This window comes from Danio aesculapii, chromosome 4 (genome assembly GCF_903798145.1).
Source record: "Danio aesculapii chromosome 4, fDanAes4.1, whole genome shotgun sequence".
Lineage (NCBI taxonomy): Eukaryota > Metazoa > Chordata > Actinopteri > Cypriniformes > Danionidae > Danio > Danio aesculapii.
Window position 1 is genome coordinate 10,791,860 of NC_079438.1, and position 19,419 is coordinate 10,811,278.

The 19,419-nt window shown below is 40.6% G+C and overlaps 15 non-coding genes across 15 annotated transcripts; 11 read left to right on the plus strand and 4 right to left on the minus strand.

The window, feature by feature from the left end:
• Window positions 1-9,305: 9,305 nt before the first annotated feature.
• Window positions 9,306-9,395, plus strand: trnay-gua (transfer RNA tyrosine (anticodon GUA)). Its single transcript is given in 2 exon segments — window positions 9,306-9,343; window positions 9,359-9,395. It is a non-coding gene; the product is annotated as a tRNA-Tyr (tRNA).
• A 59-nt stretch (window positions 9,396-9,454) lies between these two features.
• Window positions 9,455-9,526, minus strand: trnae-cuc (transfer RNA glutamic acid (anticodon CUC)). The gene has a single exon. It is a non-coding gene; the product is annotated as a tRNA-Glu (tRNA).
• A 309-nt stretch (window positions 9,527-9,835) lies between these two features.
• On the plus strand, window positions 9,836-9,908 carry trnar-acg (transfer RNA arginine (anticodon ACG)). The gene has a single exon. It is a non-coding gene; the product is annotated as a tRNA-Arg (tRNA).
• Window positions 9,909-12,005: 2,097 nt separating this feature from the next.
• Window positions 12,006-12,077, plus strand: trnae-uuc (transfer RNA glutamic acid (anticodon UUC)). Its single transcript has one exon. It is a non-coding gene; the product is annotated as a tRNA-Glu (tRNA).
• Window positions 12,078-12,167: 90 nt separating this feature from the next.
• On the plus strand, window positions 12,168-12,254 carry trnay-gua (transfer RNA tyrosine (anticodon GUA)). Its single transcript is given in 2 exon segments — window positions 12,168-12,204; window positions 12,219-12,254. It is a non-coding gene; the product is annotated as a tRNA-Tyr (tRNA).
• A 59-nt stretch (window positions 12,255-12,313) lies between these two features.
• trnae-cuc (transfer RNA glutamic acid (anticodon CUC)) lies at window positions 12,314-12,385 on the minus strand. The gene has a single exon. It is a non-coding gene; the product is annotated as a tRNA-Glu (tRNA).
• Window positions 12,386-12,682: 297 nt separating this feature from the next.
• trnar-acg (transfer RNA arginine (anticodon ACG)) lies at window positions 12,683-12,755 on the plus strand. Its single transcript has one exon. It is a non-coding gene; the product is annotated as a tRNA-Arg (tRNA).
• Window positions 12,756-14,854: 2,099 nt separating this feature from the next.
• trnae-uuc (transfer RNA glutamic acid (anticodon UUC)) lies at window positions 14,855-14,926 on the plus strand. The gene has a single exon. It is a non-coding gene; the product is annotated as a tRNA-Glu (tRNA).
• A 90-nt stretch (window positions 14,927-15,016) lies between these two features.
• On the plus strand, window positions 15,017-15,103 carry trnay-gua (transfer RNA tyrosine (anticodon GUA)). The gene is given in 2 exon segments: window positions 15,017-15,053; window positions 15,068-15,103. It is a non-coding gene; the product is annotated as a tRNA-Tyr (tRNA).
• Window positions 15,104-15,162: 59 nt separating this feature from the next.
• Window positions 15,163-15,234, minus strand: trnae-cuc (transfer RNA glutamic acid (anticodon CUC)). The gene has a single exon. It is a non-coding gene; the product is annotated as a tRNA-Glu (tRNA).
• Window positions 15,235-15,544: 310 nt separating this feature from the next.
• trnar-acg (transfer RNA arginine (anticodon ACG)) lies at window positions 15,545-15,617 on the plus strand. The gene has a single exon. It is a non-coding gene; the product is annotated as a tRNA-Arg (tRNA).
• Window positions 15,618-17,721: 2,104 nt separating this feature from the next.
• Window positions 17,722-17,793, plus strand: trnae-uuc (transfer RNA glutamic acid (anticodon UUC)). Its single transcript has one exon. It is a non-coding gene; the product is annotated as a tRNA-Glu (tRNA).
• A 90-nt stretch (window positions 17,794-17,883) lies between these two features.
• Window positions 17,884-17,970, plus strand: trnay-gua (transfer RNA tyrosine (anticodon GUA)). Its single transcript is given in 2 exon segments — window positions 17,884-17,920; window positions 17,935-17,970. It is a non-coding gene; the product is annotated as a tRNA-Tyr (tRNA).
• A 59-nt stretch (window positions 17,971-18,029) lies between these two features.
• Window positions 18,030-18,101, minus strand: trnae-cuc (transfer RNA glutamic acid (anticodon CUC)). Its single transcript has one exon. It is a non-coding gene; the product is annotated as a tRNA-Glu (tRNA).
• Window positions 18,102-18,412: 311 nt separating this feature from the next.
• Window positions 18,413-18,485, plus strand: trnar-acg (transfer RNA arginine (anticodon ACG)). Its single transcript has one exon. It is a non-coding gene; the product is annotated as a tRNA-Arg (tRNA).
• Window positions 18,486-19,419: the final 934 nt, after the last annotated feature.

Consider the following 19,419-nt stretch of genomic DNA (forward strand, 5'->3'; position numbering starts at 1 on the left):
CAGGAGCCGAGCGCCGCTCAGCTTGCCTTGAACAGCACCGACAGAAACAATGCCCTTGGCCCCCTCAATAGTTTACCTCTTTTTAAAAAAAAAAATGTATTTATTAATTTTTTGCCAAATGAAGGAATTCAAAAAGCTTTACAGCACATGGTATTCCCGGCGTCTCCCATCAAGTACTAACCAGGCCCAACCCTTGCTTTGCTCTCGAGTTCAGATGAGATCAGCATTGCCAGGGTGGTAGGCCGTAAGCGAGAGCAGCAGTCAAGAGTTGGCTATTTAAAAATAGGCGCAGCACCAGGACAGCCGAGCGACGCTTTTCAGCTTGCCTTGAAACAGCACCGACAGAAACAATGCCCTGGCCCCTCAATAGTTTACCTCTTTTTAAAAAAAAAATGTATTTATTAATTTTTTGCCCAAATGAAGGAATTCAAAAAGCTTACAGCACCTGGATTCCCAGGCGGTCTCCATCCAAGTACTAACCAGGCCCAACCCTGCTTTGCTTCCGAGTTCAGATGAGATTTTTTTTTTTTTTTCTTTATTTTATATCAAAAATTAAAACAAATTACATTCAGGTAATAATACATGTACATTATATAAAGCCATTTGAACATATATATTCCCACATAAAAAGTCTTTTTTAAATATATCAATCTTGGTCATTCGTGTTACAATAATAGAAAAGAGCATTAAGCAGTACAGACATTTTTCTTTCAAACAATTTTGCACACAGATATTTTGCCATTCTTTTTCTTTAACAGCATTCCTTCTATTCCATATCACAATTCTTGCAACTGTTAAAATGAAATTAATGAACCTTGTATTTTTACCTTCTGTTTTACAACCAAATAAAAATAATGTTTCCCATTCCTCATCAACAACCTGTTTTTTCAATCCCCATTTCATTTATCATTGTCTTTAATTTTTCCAATAAAACATTTCTAACTCTTTGCATTTGAAAAACAAATGTAGTGTACCTTCATCTTCTTCATTACAAACTTTACATCTTGCATCATTTGCCAACCTATTTTACACAATCTCATTTCACTTAATAAACAGTTTTGCCTTAAATGTAATCAAAATTCTCTAAAATTGGACTTTTCCACCAAGCTCTCAGATTTTGCCATATTTCCTTTGTTTCTATATTGGGATATAATCTTTTCCAGTACTCTTCTGCTTTGGGTATAACAAACACGTCTTTACATAAGACATGAATAAACATCTTCAGTATACCATCTTTGAAAGCATATTGATTTTCTTTAAAGTTAATCACCCTTCCTTCATCGCTGTGCATATCCAAGATTATTTTCTATCATTTCTTTCCATTCTTTTGGTATATTGTTTTTTCAAGTTATTCAATTGATTTTCAATAACTCCTTTAGTTTCGTTTTCATAGTTTTCTATTATTGCATCTTTTATTACTTGCACCTGTACATAACCAGGTATCACTTCATATAAGATATCTTTAATTTGCTTTATTCCTGCATAATACCATTTCTTATAAAAAATAGTGTAATTCCCTTTTTTAATGTAATCATTTAAAAACAGCGGTTGCTTTAAAATCTCTTCTTTACTAAAAGTACAATCAATATGCTTTCTAAAATCTCCCCATGCCTTGATAACTTCTTTATAGAATTCTGGAATCCCATTCATCATATTCTCTTGGGCTTCATCCATAATATATATTCTTGCATTTCCCCACATTTATTTAAAAAATATGTCATCACATCTTTCCATACGTGTTTTTCTTCTTTCCAGTATTTATTTACAGTTTTTATTCGTATGCTTTTCATTCTGATGAGTGGATCGATTAAACCTAACCCCCCCTTCTTCTACTTTACCAATTATGGTATCATAAGCTATCTTGGAAGGTTTCCCGTCCCATATAAAATCTAATACAATAGCTTTTATCTTCTTATATACACTCATTGGCAAACTCACTGTACCTAAAACATACCACATTTTTGATAAAGATAAGGAATTTAAAACTAAAACTTTCCCCTTTAAAAACAAACCTCTTAATTTCCAGAAATGTAATCTTTTTTCCATTCCTTTTAAAACTTCCTCCCACACTAAATCCCTTGTTTCATTTTCATTTTCACCAACCCTTATACCTAAAATCTTCATATTGGTTTTCTCCTCTTTAAATTGGATTTTTTCTGGTAAAACCTTTGTTTTTCCTATTCTCATGTATTTGTTTTTCCTTATTAATTTTTGCTCCTGTTCCTTTACAATATCTGTTTAAAATTTCCTCTGCTTTTCAATACTTTTAATATCTTTACTATTAAAGTGTATCATCAGCATATTGAAATATTTTTTGTTCTGACTCTGTTCCTTTTATACATAATCCTCGTATTTGCTTTTCATTATCAATTGCTAACCCCAATGTTTCAGATACAAGTGTGTATAGTAGTGCTGACATTGGACACCCTGTCTTATCGATCTTGTTACTTTAAAATCTTTAGTTAAAAAACCATTACTTTTATACAGCTTGTTATATCTGCATATAACATTTTATCCCATTGTAAATATCTTTTTCCAAACCAAATCTCTCCATTACATTCATCATATATTTGTGTTCCACTCTATCAAAGCTGAATCCAAATCTACACTAATTATATATCCTGTTTCTTTTTCCTCTCTCATATACCAGATTATGTCTCTTATATTGTTTATGACATCCGTTATGTCTCTTTTTAGAACCGCATATGCTTGATTTGTTTGGATTATGTTTGGTACAACTACTTTCAATCTATTAGCTAAGACTTTCGCTAAAATTTTATAGTCCTGTGTTCAGCATACTTAAGGGTCTATAATTTTTGAAGTCTCCTTGTCTCCATTTCTTTTATAAATCATTTTAACCATTCCTTTTTTCATACTATTAGTTAACTCCCCTTTTTCATAAATATCACTGTATATTATATTTAAAATAGGACTTAAAACATTTTTAAAAACTTATAAAACTCAACTGGTAGTCCATCTATTCCTGGACTTTTCCCATTCTCAACTGATCAATAGCTGTTTCTATTTCTAAATCTGTTATCTCACTCTCGCACATTTCCTCGTCCTCTTTATTTATTTTTACTGTTATTTTTTCTAATAAGGAAATTTTCATCATTTAAACTACTCCATTTTCTGTAATATAAATCCTTATAAATCGTCTAGTTCCTTTAAAATTCCCTCTTTGTCCTCTACAGTTTTCCCATCTTGTGTTTTGTAACATTTGATTATAGCTGCTCTCTGTCTTGTTTTTCTAATTCATAAAGTATTTTGTACTTCTTCTCCTTCTACAAGTCTTTAGCTCTGCTTCTAATAATTACTCCCTTACACTTTTCTTCTTCGATTTTCTTCAGCTTTTCCTGTAATTCTATTATTTTGTCAACATTTATCCCATGTACTTACTCATTCTTCATCCCATTCTTTTCTAATTTGATTTTCCTTGAATTTTTTGCCTTTTGGTCTTTTTTCTGAATATTTATTGAGTTAGTCTTTATTCTATTTTTTTTCAGATTATCCCACCATAAACTGTTTCTGTTTCAAACATTTCATCATTCACACTATTGATTATTATATTTCTATTTCCATTTTATACATTTCTATTTTGAACAACTCAGTGGAGTATCTACACTCCTGCGTCCTTTTTCAATCTCATTAAAATTCCTCGTTATCCATATAAATCGTGTCACTCTCCACTATAGGTTTTTGTAGAAAACTTTGTTAACATATTGTACTCTTTCTTTCTCTACATAAAACAAGTCATTCTACTTTGCTTTTAAAATCCTATTTACAATTTGTCTTCTGAATATCTCTCTTTTCACACCCATTTTGCTCTCTCCATACATCTACAAATCACATTTCCTCATTAAATTCTGTAGTCATTCTTCCTTGTCTGTTCTAAAATCCATGAGTCATCTTTATTCCTATTCTTTGCACTGGCAAATTAAAATCTCCCTAAATAAATATGTTTTTCATTCTATCTATTAACCTTATCTATTTCCTTATAAAAGTTATATTTCTCCTCCTTTTCCTCATTTGTGCATGTAGTTGCATACTCTAAAACTTTTCCCATTATAATAACTTTTACAATTATAATTCTTCTGTGTCTTTATAGTCTAATTCTACTTTTTCAAAAATCCCTCTTTTATCAAAATTGCTACCCCTCTTTTCTTTTCTATATCTCCATTACTAAATATTTCCCCATTCCACAATTTTCTCATTTATTTTTAATCTCATCTTCCCACTTTGTCTCTTGTAAACATAATATATCACACTTTTTTGTCAAACACGTTAATCTTTCAAACTTTTCACATTTTGACAATCCTCTTACATTCAGTGATACCACACATACATTACTCATTAGGATAATTATTGGATAAACCAATAACCACCATTCATTCTGAGTCACTGTCACTTAAACAAATTTTCTTGCATCTCCTTTTTCAAATTTTTTTCCATTCTTTCTTTAATCTCTTCTCTTCTAATTTTCTGCCGTTGTAGAACAAGTTCAATGTTTAAGCAACTTTTAGATCTTAATTTTAAATACCAGGGTGGTATGGCCATAAGCGAGAGCAGACGTCAAGAGTTGGAGTTTGAAAAGAGGCGCAGCACCAGGAGCCGAGCGCAGCTCAGCTTGCATTGACACAGCACTGACAGAAACAAGGCCCTTGTCCCCTCAATTGTTTACCTGTGTTTTTTTTGTCCCACCCCTCCCAAATTAAGATGAATGTGAGAAAAGACACCAGCAGCAGACCTGTGACCGGGGAAGTGTATTAGATGCCAATGAAGGAACTCAAAGAGCTTACAGCACTGGTATTCCCAGGCGGTCTCCCATCCAAGTACTAACCAGACCGACAGAAACAAAGCCCTTGACCCCTCAATAGTTACCTGTTTTTTTTTTTTTTTCGGTTTCTGCTCCGGGACCACCGACAGCTCTTGCTAGGTTAAACCAGCCAAGTCAGGGTACTCACTTCCCCCCGAATGGAATCAGGGGAAGTGGGTACAATGACTTAGCTGGTTCCAGAGATCAGAGAGGAATTCAGAGTTTTGTTTTGTTTTTTTCGTATTTTGGGAAGTGTATCAGCTGCCAAATGAAGGAATTCAAAAAGCTTTAAGCACCTGGTAATCCCAGGGGGTCTCTCATTCAAGAACTAACCAGGAATCAAACCCAGTCCACAGCAATGAGAGCACCGAATCCTAACCACTAGACCACCAGGGACGGGGAGAGTAGATACTGCCCTCAAGCCTTGCTGTGGGTCTCCACACAATGTATGCTGCAGCTGCTCTGACAAAATAAATCCAATGCTTGTAACCTCCTCCTGGAGAGGAGAAAGTCTCAGACCCTGGATCACAGTTCTTCTATGGAGGGACTGTCACATGCTCCTATCGACACCACAACTTGCCATAATAACAAAAGCACAGCATGCGTTGAATGAACTCCGTATTGACAGAGCTGTGTCCTTATTACAAGCAACAAGCTAATGATGACAGATAAGGAGATAGGACCAGTGGTGCAGTGGATAATATGTCTGACTATGGATCAGAAGACTCTAGATTTGACTCCTGGCTTGCTTGTTTGGTCTTTTTGCTTTGCCGACAGCCAGTGCACTGCGGTCGCCTTTCGCCCCCCACTGGAGCTGTTCAGTTCCACTCTGGAGTGAGTCAAGTTTAAGTGGCCGCCAGCACAGAGCCCGTGGGGTGCTCTCCTGGTTTCAAAGGATGCCCCAACTGCAGTTTTTTAATAACGTCTACTACAGCTACACAACCGTAACCCAGCCTACTTGTTGCAAAAGTCCATACAACTTAGAAGTCACCCAGCAAACTTGCAGCGTAATCTCTTCCACTTTTAATTCTCTGAGCTGCAGCAATACCTAAGTGCTCTGATAAAACATAATAAAAAAACTATGGCTTTTAACCTCCTCTTGGAGAGAAGAGAGTCTCCGACCTGGATCTTAGGTCTTCTTTGGAGGGACTGCAGGAATCCAGTAAGAGCATCTCATCCACACAACGTCTTGCCATAAAACAAAGCAGAATGTGTCATGACGGAACTCCAGGTGACAGAGCCTTGTCCTTGTTTCAAACATGTGCTAACAAGGCGCTGAACAGAGTGCCAGTGCACAAAGGATAACCGTTATGACTATGGATCAGAGGATTCTAGCTTACGGAAACCATGAGACTGTGTATGAGAGAGTGCGCAAATGTATGAGTGGTACTTGTGCAAGAGGGCAGTGACGTGCGGCATGGTTCAGAAAGAACTCAAGTTTTGTGCAAGTTTGGAATTGATCCTGGGTTTTCAACCCGAGTTGGGCCTGGTTTTGACTCCTGGTCTGGGTAAGACCCTTGAGCATTTGCCACTGCCCTTTTGCCTAGCAGTCGGACTGCAGCAGCAACTATTAAGGGGGTGGGCTTTGTGTGGGAAATCTCAGAAGCCTTTGATAGGCTCAGTTGGTTAGAGCGAGAGTACTGTAGGTGTGTTGTTGGCGAATCCTTAGGTACTGGGTTTGCTCTGGCTTGAAGAAGTCTTTCGCCATTTCATGCCTTATGCCGTTCACTATTAAAATTCATAGGCTAGAGCTTAAAGTTCACCATAGAGGTGAAAAGGAAGTTCCCTGACCGGGAATCGAACCCAGGCCGCGGCGGTTAAAAGTGCCGAATCCTAACCACTAAGACCATCAGAAAAGGTCCTGCAGAAACTTGCCCTCAAGCCTAGCTATGGGCCTCCACGCAAGTATGCTGCAGCTGCTCTGACAAAAAATAAATCTAATGCTTGTAACCTCCTCCTGGAGAGGAGAAAGTCTCAGACCCTGCATCACAGTTCTTTAGGGAGGGACTGTCACATGCACTGTAGAGCATCCTATCGACACCACAAACTTGCCATAATAGCGAAGGCACAGCATGCATTGAATGACTCCGTGTTGACTGAGCTGTGTCCTTATCACAAGCAAGACGCTAAAGATGAAAAGACAAGCAGACAGTGCCAGTGGCGCCTATGGTTAACCCGTCTGACTACGGATCAGAAGATTCTAGGTTCGACTCCTGGCTGGGCTCGCTTTGTCTTTTGCTTTGATGTCAGCCAGTGCACTGCAGTCGCCTTTCGCCCCCACTGGAGCTGTTCAGGTCCACTCCTGGAGTGAGTCGAGTTTAGAGGGGCCGCAATCACCAGAGCCCGTGGGGTGCTCCCCTGGTTTCAAAGGCTTGCCCCAACTGCTAGATTTTTTATTAACGTCTACTACATCTACACCAATCGTAAACCCAGCCTACTTGTTGCAAAAGTCCTACCACTTAGAAGTCACCCAGCCAACTTGCAGCGTAATCTCTTCCACTTGTTAAGTCTCTGAGCTGTAGCAATACCTAAGTGCTCTGATAAAACATGCATAAAAGAAACTATGGCTTTTAACCTCCTCTTGCGAGAGAGTGAGTCTGCCGACCCTGGATCTCAGGTCTTCTATGGATGGGACTGTCAGGAATCCTGTAAGAGCATCCCATCACCACAACGTCTGCTATAAAACAAAGCAGAATGTGTGGTGATGGAACTCCAGGTTGACAGAGCCTTGTCCTTGTTTCAAACAATGTGCTAACAAGGTGCTAACAAGGTGCTGAACGGAATGCCAGTGGCACAAAGGATAACGCTTATGACTATGGATCAAAGGATTCTAGCTTAGCAATCGTAAACCCAGCCTACTTGCTGCAAAAGTCCCTACCAGGCCAACCCTGTCTTTCTTTCGAGTTCAGATGAGATCAGGCATTGCCAGAGTGGTATGGCCGTAAGCGAGAGCAGCCGTCAAGAGTTAGCTATTTAAAATAGGCGCAGCACCAGGAGCCGAGCGCAGCTCAGCTTGCATTGACCAGCACCGACAGAACAAGGCCCTTGTCCCCTCAATTGTTTACCTGTTTTTTTTTCTGTTTCTGCTCCGGGGCACCGACAGCTCTTGCTAAGTTAAACCAGCCCAAGTCACTGTACCTACTTACCCCGAATGGAATCAGGGGAAGTGGGTTCACTGACTTGGCTGGTTCCAGAGTTCAGAGAGGAATTCAGAGGTTTTTTTTTTTTTATATTTTGGGAAGTGTATTAGCTGCCAAATGAAGGAATTTAAAAGCTTACAGCACCTGGTATTCCAGGCGGTCTCCCATCCAAGTACCAACCAGGCCCAACCCTGCTTTGCTTCCGAGTTCAGATGAGATATTTTATTTTTTTTTTAAATTAAAATCAAATATTTACATTTTTACAAAGAAATGATCACATCACACAAAAATCACATGATAGTTACAACACTCATTATAGACTTCATATTTTTCCCATAACCAACTTAAGATGTTGTCCTTGTATTCAACTATTACGTTCCCTTTTACCATTATTTCTATAAATACATCCTCCTTTTCTTCTACTATAAAATAGTTGAATATCAATTTTACAGCCATCTCCATTCTGTTTTTAAACATACGCCATATATCCACTCTCTTCCCATTCATGTTTTAGCCATATTTCTCCTTATCCAAATTACATACTTAGCAATTGTTATACATAGATTAAAAGCATACATACCACATTCATTTGACCAAATAAATATTTTTTTTCCCAGTTCTTTTGTTCATCCACATATATGTCCCCTATTAACGATTTAGCAATTTTCTTAAATTTTTCCATAATTCCTACAACTTTTCACAATAGAAGAACAATGTTAATAAACCTTCCCCTTCCTTCCTAAACACCTTACTATTATATCTTGTTCAATTGCCATTTTACACAATCTCATTTCTGTTAATATGCAATTATGTCTCAATAAATAATTACAATTTTGTAAATTGGTTCCATATATTTCATTCTGACATTTCCCCATATTTCTTTTTCATTTAAATCCTCATATTCTTTCCTTCCAGTAGTTGAATGCTATAGGTCTTATAAAAGCCTTTGATCTAAAAACAACATAAAAACTCTTAACTGTACATAAGCTCATATTGATCTTTTCTCCATTTTTTTTTTTCTTAAAATAGACCTCTGGTAATTCTTCCTTATCCGCAACTCTTTTTTTTTTCAATTATTTCAATCCAATCTTTTGGTATTGCTTTTTTCAAATCATGATATTGCTCTTGTAATTTTGTTTTAGAAAGAACTGAAGTTTTTGCCAAGACTGCCCTCATAAGTGGCAGCTCCCATATGGTTTTAGCGGTCAGGATTCCTGGTTTCACCCAGGCGGCCCGGGTTCGACTCCCGGTATGGGAAGCCTTGAGTATTTTTTGCCACTGCCCTTTTTTTTTCCAGCAGTCGGACTGCAGCAACTTTAAGGGGGTGGGCTTGTGTTGGACTCCGTAAGCCTTCGATAGCTCAGTTGGTAGAAGCGGAGGACTGTAGGTGTGTTGTTGGCCAATCCTTATGCTCGCTGGTTCGACTCCGGCTCGAAGGAGGTCTTTTGCCCTTTCATGCCTGTGCAGTTCGCATATATTTTCATAGCTCATAAGTAAGTTCCCTGACCGGGAATCGAACCCGGGCCGCGGCGGTGAGAGCGCCGAATCCTAACCACTAGACCACCAGGGAAGGTCCCGAGAAGCTTGCTCTCAAGTCTAGCTGTGGGCCTCCATGCAAGTATGCTGCAGCTGCTCTGACAAAAATAAATCTAATGCTTGTAACCTCCTCCTGGAGAGGAGAAAGTCTCAGACCCTGGATCACAGTTCTTCTAGGGAGGGACTGTCACATGCACTGTAAGAGCATCCTATCGACACCACAACTTGCCATAATAACGAAGGACAGCATGTGTTGAACGAACTCCGTGTTGACTGAACTCTGTGTTGACTGAGCTGTGTCCTTATCACAAGCAACAAGATAAAGATGAAAGATAAGCAGACAGGGCCAGTGGCGCAATGGATAACGCGTCTGACTACGGATCAGAAGATTCTAGGTTCCACTCCTGGCTGGCTCGCTCTGGTCTTTTTGCTTTGATGTCAGCCAGTGCTCTGCAGTCGCCTTTCGCCCCCACTGGAACTGTTCAGGTCCACTCTGGAGTGTGTTGAGCTTAAGAGGCCGCAATCACAGAGCCCGTGGGGTGCTCCCTGGTTTCAAAGGCTGCCCCAACCGCTAGATTTTATTAATGTCTACTACAGCTACACCAATCGTAAACCCAGCCTACTTGTTGCAAAAGTCCCTACCACTTAGAAGTCACCCAGCCAACTTGCAGCGTAATCTCTTCCACTTGTAAGTCTCTGAGCTGTAGCAATACCTAAGTTGCTCTGATAAAACATGCATAAAAGAAACTATGGCTTTTAACCTCCTCTTGGAGAGAAGAGAGTCTCCGACCCTGGATCTCAGGGGTTCTATGGAGGGACTGTCAGGAATCCTGTAAGAGCATCCCATCCACACAACGTCTTGCTAGTACAACAAAGCAGAATGTGTGGTGATGGAACTCCAGGTTGACAGAGCCTTGTCCTTGTTTCAAACAATGTGCTAACAGGTGCTAACAAGGTGCTGAACGGGCAGTGCCAGTGGCACAAAGGATAACGCTTATGACTATGGATCAAAGGATTCTTAGCTTAGCAATCGTAAACCCAGCTTACTTGCTCCAAAGTCCCTACCAGGCCCAACCCTGTCTTTCTTTCGAGTTCAGATGAGATCAGGCATTGCCAGAGTGGTATGGCCGTACGTAAGCGAGAGCAGCCGTCAAGAGTTCGCTATTTAAAAATAGGCGCAGCACCAGGAGCCGAGCGCAGCTCAGCTTGCATTGACCACAGCACCGACAGAACAAGGCCCTTGTCCCTCAATGTTACCTGTTTTTTTCTGTTTCTGCTCCGGGGCACCGACAGCTCTTGCTAAGTTAAACCAGCCAAGTCACTGTATCTACTTTACCCGAATGGAATCAGGGGAAGTGGGTACACTGACTGGCTGGTTCCAGAGTTCAGAGAGGAATTCAGAGGTTTTTTTTTTTTATATTTTGGGAAGTGTATTAGCTGCCAAATGAAGGAATTAAAAAGCTTACAGCACCTGGTATTCCAGGCGGTCTCCCATCAAGTACCAACCAGGCCCAACCCCTGCTTTGCTTCCGAGTCAGATGAGATATTTTAGTTTTTTTTTTAAATTAAAATCAAATATTTACATTTTACAAAGAATGATCACATCACACAAAAATCACATGATAGTTACAACACTCATTATTAGACTTCATATTTTTCCCATAACCAACTTAAGATGTTGTCCTTGTATTCAACTATTACGTTCCCTTTTACCATTATTTCTATAAATACATCCTCCTTTTCTTGTACTATAAAATAGTTGAATATCAATTTTACAGCCATCTCCATTCTGTTTTTAAACATACGCCTTATATCCACTCTCTTCCCATCATGTTTAGCCATATTTCTCCTTATCCAAATCACATACTTAGCAATTGTTATACATAGATTAAAAGCATACATACCACATTCATTTTGACCAAATAAATATTTTTTTCCCAGTTCTTTTGTTCATCCACATATTTGTCCCCTATTAACGATTTAGCAATTTTCTTAAATTTTTCCATAATTCCTCCAACTTTTCACAGTAGAAGAACAAATGTAATAAACCTTCCCCTTCCTTCCTAAACACCTTACATATTATATCTTGTTCAATTCCCATTTTACACAATCTCATTTCTGTTAATATGCAATTATGTCTCAATAAATAATTACAATTTTGTAAAATTGGTTCCATATATTTCATTCTGACATTTCCCCATATTTCTTTTTCATTTAAATCCTCATATCTTTCCTTCCAGTAGTTGAATGCTATAGGTCTTATAAAAGCCTTTGATCTAAAAACAACATAAAAACTCTTAACTGTACATAAGCTCATATAGATCTTTTCTCCATTTTTTTTTTCTTAAAATAGACCTCTGGTAATTCTTCCTTATCCCGCAACTCTTTTTTTTTTTTCAATTATTTCAATCCAATCTTTTGGTATTGCTTTTTTCAAATCATGATATTGTCTTTGTAATTTTGTTTTAGAAAGAACTGAAGTTTTTGCCAAGACTGCCCTGAAATGTGGCATCTCCCATATGGTCTAGCGGTCAGGATTCCTGGTTTTCACCCAGGCGGCCCGGATTCGACACCCGGTATGGGAAGCCTTGAGTATTTTTTGCCACTGCCCTTTTTTTCCAGCAGTCGGACTGCAGCAACTTTAAGGAGGTGGGCTTGTGTTGGACTCTCGTAAGCCTTCGATAGCTCAGTTGGTAGAGCGGAGGACTGTAGGTGTGTTGTTGGCAATCCTTAGGTCGCTGGTTCGACTCCGGCTCGAAGGAGGTCTTTTGCCCTTTCATGCCTGTGCAGTTCGCATATATTTTCATAGCTCAAAAGTAAGTTCCCTGACCGGGAATCGAACCCGGGCCGCGGCGGTGAGAGCGCCGAATCCTAACCACTAGACCACCAGGGAAGGTCTTGTAGAAGCTTGCCCTCAAGTCTAGCTGTGGGCCTCCACGCAAGTATGACAAAAATAAATCTAATGCTTGTAACCTCCTCCTGGAGAGGAGAAAGTCTCAGACCCTGGATCACAGTTCTTCTAGGGAGGGACTGTCACATGCACTGTAAGAGCATCCTATCGACACCACAACTTGCCATAATAACGAAGGACAGCATGTGTTGAACGAACTCCGTGTTGACTGAACTCTGTGTTGACTGAGCTGTGTCCTTATCACAAGCAACAAGATAAAGATGAAAAGATAAGCAGACAGGGCCAGTGGCGCAATGGATAACGCGTCTGACTACGGATCAGAAGATTCTAGGTTCGACTCCTGGCTGGCTCGCTCTGGTCTTTTTGCTTTGATGTCAGCCAGTGCTCTGCAGTCGCCTTTCGCCCCCACTGGAACTGTTCAGGTCCACTCTGGAGTGTGTTGAGCTTAAGAGGCCGCAATCACAGAGCCCGTGGGGTGCTCCCCTGGTTTCAAAGGCTGCCCCAACCGCTAGATTTTTATTAATGTCTACTACAGCTACACCAATCGTAAACCCAGCCTACTTGTTGCAAAAGTCCCTACCACTTAGAAGTCACCCAGCCAACTTGCAGCGTAATCTCTTCCACTTGTAAGTCTCTGAGCTGTAGCAATACCTAAGTGCTCTGATAAAACATGCATAAAAGAAACTATGGCTTTTAACCTCCTCTTGGAGAGAAGAGAGTCCCCCGACCCTGGATCTCAGGGGTTCTATGGAGGGACTGTCAGGAAGCCTGTAAGAGCATCCCATCCACACAACGTCTTGCTATACAACAAAGCAGAATGTGTGGTGATGGAACTCCAGGTTGACAGAGCCTTGTCCTTGTTTCAAACAATGTGCTAACAAGGTGCTAACAAGGTGCTGAACGGAGTGCCAGTGGCACAAAGGATAACGCTTATGACTATGGATCAAAGGATTCTAGCTTAGCAATCGTAAACCCAGCCTACTTGCTCCAAAAGTCCCTACCAGGCCCAACCCTGTCTTTCTTTCGAGTTCAGATGAGATCAGGCATTGCCAGAGTGGTATGGCCGTAAGCGAGAGCAGCCGTCAAGAGTTAGCTATTTAAAAATAGGCGCAGCACCAGGAGCCGAGCGCAGCTCAGCTTGCATTGACACAGCACCGACAGAAACAAGGCCCTTGTCCCCTCAATTGTTTACCTGTTTTTTTCTGTTTCTGCTCCGGGGCACCGACAGCTCTTGCTAAGTTAAACCAGCCAAGTCACTGTACCTACTTTACCCCGAATGGAATCAGGGGAAGTGGGTTCACTGACTTGGCTGGTTCCAGAGTTCAGAGAGGAATTCAGAGTTTTTTTTTTTATATTTTGGGAAGTGTATTAGCTGCCAAATGAAGGAATTTAAAAAGCTTACAGCACCTGGTATTCCCAGGCGGTCTCCCATCCAAGTACCAACCAGGCCCAACCCTGCTTTGCTTCCGAGTTCAGATGAGATATTTTAATTTTTTTTTAATTAAAATCAAATATTTACATTTTTACAAAGAAATGATCACATCACACAAAAATCACATGATAGTTACAACACTCATTATTAGACTTCATATTTTTCCCATAACCAACTTAAGATGTTGTCCTTGTATTCAACTATTACGTTCCCTTTTACCATTATTTCTATAAATACATCCTCCTTTTCTTGTACTATAAAATAGTTGAATATCAATTTTACAGCCATCTCCATTCTGTTTTTAAACATACGCCATATATCCACTCTCTTCCCATCATGTTTAGCCATATTTCTCCTTATCCAAATCACATACTTAGCAATTGTTATACATAGATTAAAAGCATACATACCACATTCATTTTGACCAAATAAATATTTTTTTCCCAGTTCTTTTGTTCATCCACATATATGTCCCCTATTAACGATTTAGCAATTTTCTTACATTTTTCCATAATTCCTCCAACTTTTCACAATAGAAGAACAAATGTAATAAACCTTCCCCTTCCTTCCTAAACACCTTACATATTATATCTTGTTCAATTCCCATTTTACACAATCTCATTTCTGTTAATATGCAATTATGTCTCAATAAATAATTACAATTTTGTAAAATTGGTTCCATATATTTCATTCTGACATTTCCCCATATTTCTTTTTCATTTAAATCCTCATATCTTTCCTTCCAGTAGTTGAATGTTATAGGTCTTATAAAAACCTTTGATCTAAAAACAACATAAAAACTCTTAACTGTACATAACCTCATATTGATCTTTTCTCCATTTTTTTTTTCTTAAAATAGACCTCTGGTAATTCTTCCTTATCCCGCAACTCTTTTTTTTTTTTCAATTATTTCAATCCAATCTTTTGGTATTGCTTTTTTCAAATCATGATATTGTCTTTGTAATTTTGTTTTAGAAAGAACTGAAGTTTTTGCCAAGACTGCCCTCATAAGTGGCAGCTCCCATATGGTCTAGCGGTCAGGATTCCTGGTTTTCACCCAGGCGGCCCGGGTTCGACTCCCGGTATGGGAAGCCTTGAGTATTTTTTGCCACTGCCCTTTTTTTCCAGCAGTCGGACTGCAGCAACTTTAAGGGGGTGGGCTTGTGTTGGACTCTCGTAAGCCTTCGATAGCTCAGTTGGTAGAGCGGAGGACTGTAGGTGTGTTGTTGGCAATCCTTAGGTCGCTGGTTCGACTCCGGCTCGATGGAGGTCTTTTGCCCTTTCATGCCTTTGCAGTTAGCATATATTTTCATAGCTCAAAAGTAAGTTCCCTGACCGGGAATCGAACCCGGGCCGCGGCGGTGAGAGCGGCGAATCCTAACCACTAGACCACCAGGGAAGGTCTTGTAGAAGCTTGCCCTCAAGTCTAGCTGTGGGCCTCCACGCAAGTATGCTGCAGCTGCTCTGACAAAATAAATCTAATGCTTGTAACCTCCTCCTGGAGAGGAGAAAGTCTCAGACCCTGGATCACAGTTCTTCTAGGGAGGGACTGTCACATGCACTGTAAGAGCATCCTATCGACACCACAACTTGCCATAATAACGAAGGACAGCATGTGTTGAACGAACTCTGTGTTGACTGAACTCTGTGTTGACTGAGCTGTGTCCTTATCACAAGCAACAAGATAAAGATGAAAAGATAAGCAGACAGGGCCAGTGGCGCAATGGATAACGCGTCTGACTACGGATCAGAAGATTCTAGGTTCGACTCCTGGCTGGCTCGCTCTGGTCTTTTTGCTTTGATGTCAGCCAGTGCACTGCAGTCGCCTTTCGCCCCCACTGGAACTGTTCAGGTCCACTCTGGAGTGTGTTGAGTTTAAGAGGCCGCAATCACAGAGCCCGTGGGGTGCTCCCCTGGTTTCAAAGGCTGCCCCAACCGCTAGATTTTTATTAATGTCTACTACAGCTACACCAATCGTAAACCCAGCCTACTTGTTGCAAAAGTCCCTACCACTTAGAAGTCACCCAGCCAACTTGCAGCGTAATCTCTTCCACTTGTAAGTCTCTGAGCTGTAGCAATACCTAAGTGCTCTGATAAAACATGCATAAAAGAAACTATGGCTTTTAACCTCCTCTTGGAGAGAAGAGAGTCTCCGACCCTGGATCTCAGGGGTTCTATGGAGGGACTGTCAGGAATCCTGTAAGAGCATCCCATCCACACAACGTCTTGCTATACAACAAAGCAGAATGTGTGGTGATGGAACTCCAGGTTGACAGAGCCTTGTCCTTGTTTCAAACAATGTGCTAACAAGGTGCTAACAAGGTGCTGAACGGAGTGCCAGTGGCACAAAGGATAACGCTTATGACTATGGATCAAGGATTCTAGCTTAGCAATCGTAAACCCAGCCTACTTGCTGCAAAAGTCCCTACCAGGCCCAACCCTGTCTTTCTTTCGAGTTCAGATGAGATCAGGCATTGCCAGAGTGGTATGGCCGTAAGCGAGAGCAGCCGTCAAGAGTTAGCTATTTAAAAATAGGCGCAGCACCAGGAGCCGAGCGCAGCTCAGCTTGCATTGACACAGCACCGACAGAAACAAGGCCCTTGTCCCCTCAATTGTTTACCTGTTTTTTTTTTTTTGTTGTTTCTGCTCCGGGGCACCGACAGCTCTTGCTAAGTTAAACCAGCCAAGTCACTGTACCTACTTTACCCCGAATGGAATCAGGGGAAGTGGGTTCACTGACTTGGCTGGTTCCAGAGTTCAGAGAGGAATTCAGAGTTTTTTTTTTTTTATATTTTGGGAAGTGTATTAGCTGCCAAATGAAGGAATTTAAAAAGCTTACAGCACCTGGTATTCCCAGGCGGTCTCCCATCCAAGTACCAACCAGGCCCAACCCTGCTTTGCTTCCGAGTTCAGATGAGATATTTTAATTTTTTTAAAATTAAAATCAAATATTTACATTTTTACAAAGAAATGATCACATCACACAAAAATCACATGATAGTTACAACACTCATTATTAGACTTCATATTTTTCCCATAACCAACTTAAGATGTTGTCCTTGTATTCAACTATTACGTTCCCTTTTACCATTATTTCTATAAATACATCCTCCTTTTCTTGTACTATAAAATAGTTGAATATCAATTTTACAGCCATCTCCATTCTGTTTTTAAACATAGGCCATATATCCACTCTCTTCCCATCATGTTTAGCCATATTTCTCCTTATCCAAATCACATACTTAGCAATCGTTATACATAGATTAAAAGCATACATACCACATTCATTTTGACCAAATAAATATTTTTTTTCCCAGTTCTTTTGTTCATCCACATATATGTCCCCTATTAACGATTTAGCAATTTTCTTAAATTTTTCCATAATTCCTCCAACTTTTCACAATAGAAGAACAAATGTAATAAACCTTCCCCTTCCTTCCTAAACACCTTACATATTATATCTTGTTCAATTGCCATTTTACACAATCTCATTTCTGTTAATATGCAATTATGTCTCAATAAATAATTACAATTTTGTAAAATTGGTTCCATATATTTCATTCTGACATTTCCCCATATTTCTTTTTCATTTAAATCCTCATATCTTTCCTTCCAGTAGTTGAATGCTATAGGTCTTATAAAAGCCTTTGATCTAAAAACAACATAAAAACTCTTAACTGTACATAAGCTCATATTGATCTTTTCTCCATTTTTTTTCTTAAAATAGACCTCTGGTAATTCTTCCTTATCCCGCAACTCTTTTTTTTTTTCAATTATTTCAATCCAATCTTTTGGTATTGCTTTTTTCAAATCATGATATTGTCTTTGTAATTTTGTTTTAGAAAGAACTGAAGTTTTTGCCAAGACTGCCCTCATAAGTGGCAGCTCCCATATGGTTTAGCGGTCAGCATTCCTGGTTTTCACCCAGGCGGCCTGGGTTCGACTCCCGGTATGGGAAGCCTTGAGTATTTTTTGCCACTGCCCTTTTTTTCCAGCAGTCGGACTGCAGCAACTTTAAGGGGGTGGGCTTGTGTTAGACTCTCGTAAGCCTTCGATAGCTCAGTTGGTAGAGCGGAGGACTGTAGGTGTGTTGTTGGCAATCCTTAGGTCGCTGGTTCGACTTCGGCTCGAAGGAGGTCTTTTGCCCTTTCATGCCTGTGCAGTTCGCATTTATTTTCATAGCTCAAAAGTAAGTTCCCTGACCGGGAATCGAACCCGGGCCGCGGCGGTGAGAGCGCCGAATCCTAACCACTAGACCACCAGGGAAGGTCTTGTAGAAGCTTGCTCTCAAGTCTAGCTGTGGGCCTCCACGCAAGTATGCTGCAGCTGCTCTGACAAAAATAAATCTAATGCTTGTAACCTCCTCCTGGAGAGGAGAAAGTCTCAGACCCTGGATCACAGTTCTTCTAGGGAGGGACTGTCACATGCACTGTAAGAGCATCCTATCGACACCACAACTTGCCATAATAACGAAGGACAGCATGTGTTGAACGAACTCCGTGTTGAATGAAATCTGTGTTGACTGAGCTGTGTCCTTATCACAAGCAACAAGATAAAGATGAAAAGATAAGCAGACAGGGCCAGTGGCGCAATGGATAACGCGTCTGACTACGGATCAGAAGGTTCTAGGTTCGACTCCTGGCTGGCTCGCTCTGGTCTTTTTGCTTTGATGTCAGCCAGTGCACTGCAGTCGCCTTTCGCCCCCACTGGAACTGTTCAGGTCCACTCTGGAGTGTGTTGAGTTTAAGAGGCCACAATCACAGAGCCCGTGGGGTGCTCCCCTGGTTTCAAAGGCTGCCCCAACCGCTAGATTTTTATTAACGTCTACTACAGCTACACCAATCGTAAACCCAGCCTACTTGTTGCAAAAGTCCCTACCACTTAGAAGTCACCCAGCCAACTTGCAGCGTAATCTCTTCCACTTGTAAGTCTCTGAGCTGTAGCAATACCTAAGTGCTCTGATAAAACATGCATAAAAGAAACTATGGCTTTTAACCTCCTCTTGGAGAGAAGAGAGTCTCCGACCCTGGATCTCAGGGGTTCTATGGAGGGACTGTCAGGAATCCTGTAAGAGCATCCCATCCACACAACGTCTTGCTATAAAACAAAGCAGAATGTGTGGTGATGGAACTCCAGGTTGACAGAGCCTTGTCCTTGTTTCAAACAATGTGCTAACAAGGTGCTAACAAGGTGCTGAACGGAGTGCCAGTGGCACAAAGGATAACGCTTATGACTATGGATCAAAGGATTCTAGCTTAGCAATCGTAAACCCAGCCTACTTGCTGCAAAAGTCCCTACCAGGCCCAACCCTGTCTTTCTTTCGAGTTCAGATGAGATCAGGCATTGCCAGAGTGGTATGGCCGTAAGCGAGAGCAGCCGTCAAGAGTTAGCTATTTAAAAATAGGCGCAGCACCAGGAGCCAAGCGCAGCTCAGCTTGCATTGACACAGCACCGACAGAAACAAGGCCCTTGTCCCCTCAATTGTTTACCTGTTTTTTTTTTTTTTTTCTGTTTCTGCTCCGGGGCACCGACAGCTCTTGCTAAGTTAAACCAGCCAAGTCACTGTATCTACTTTTCCCCCGAA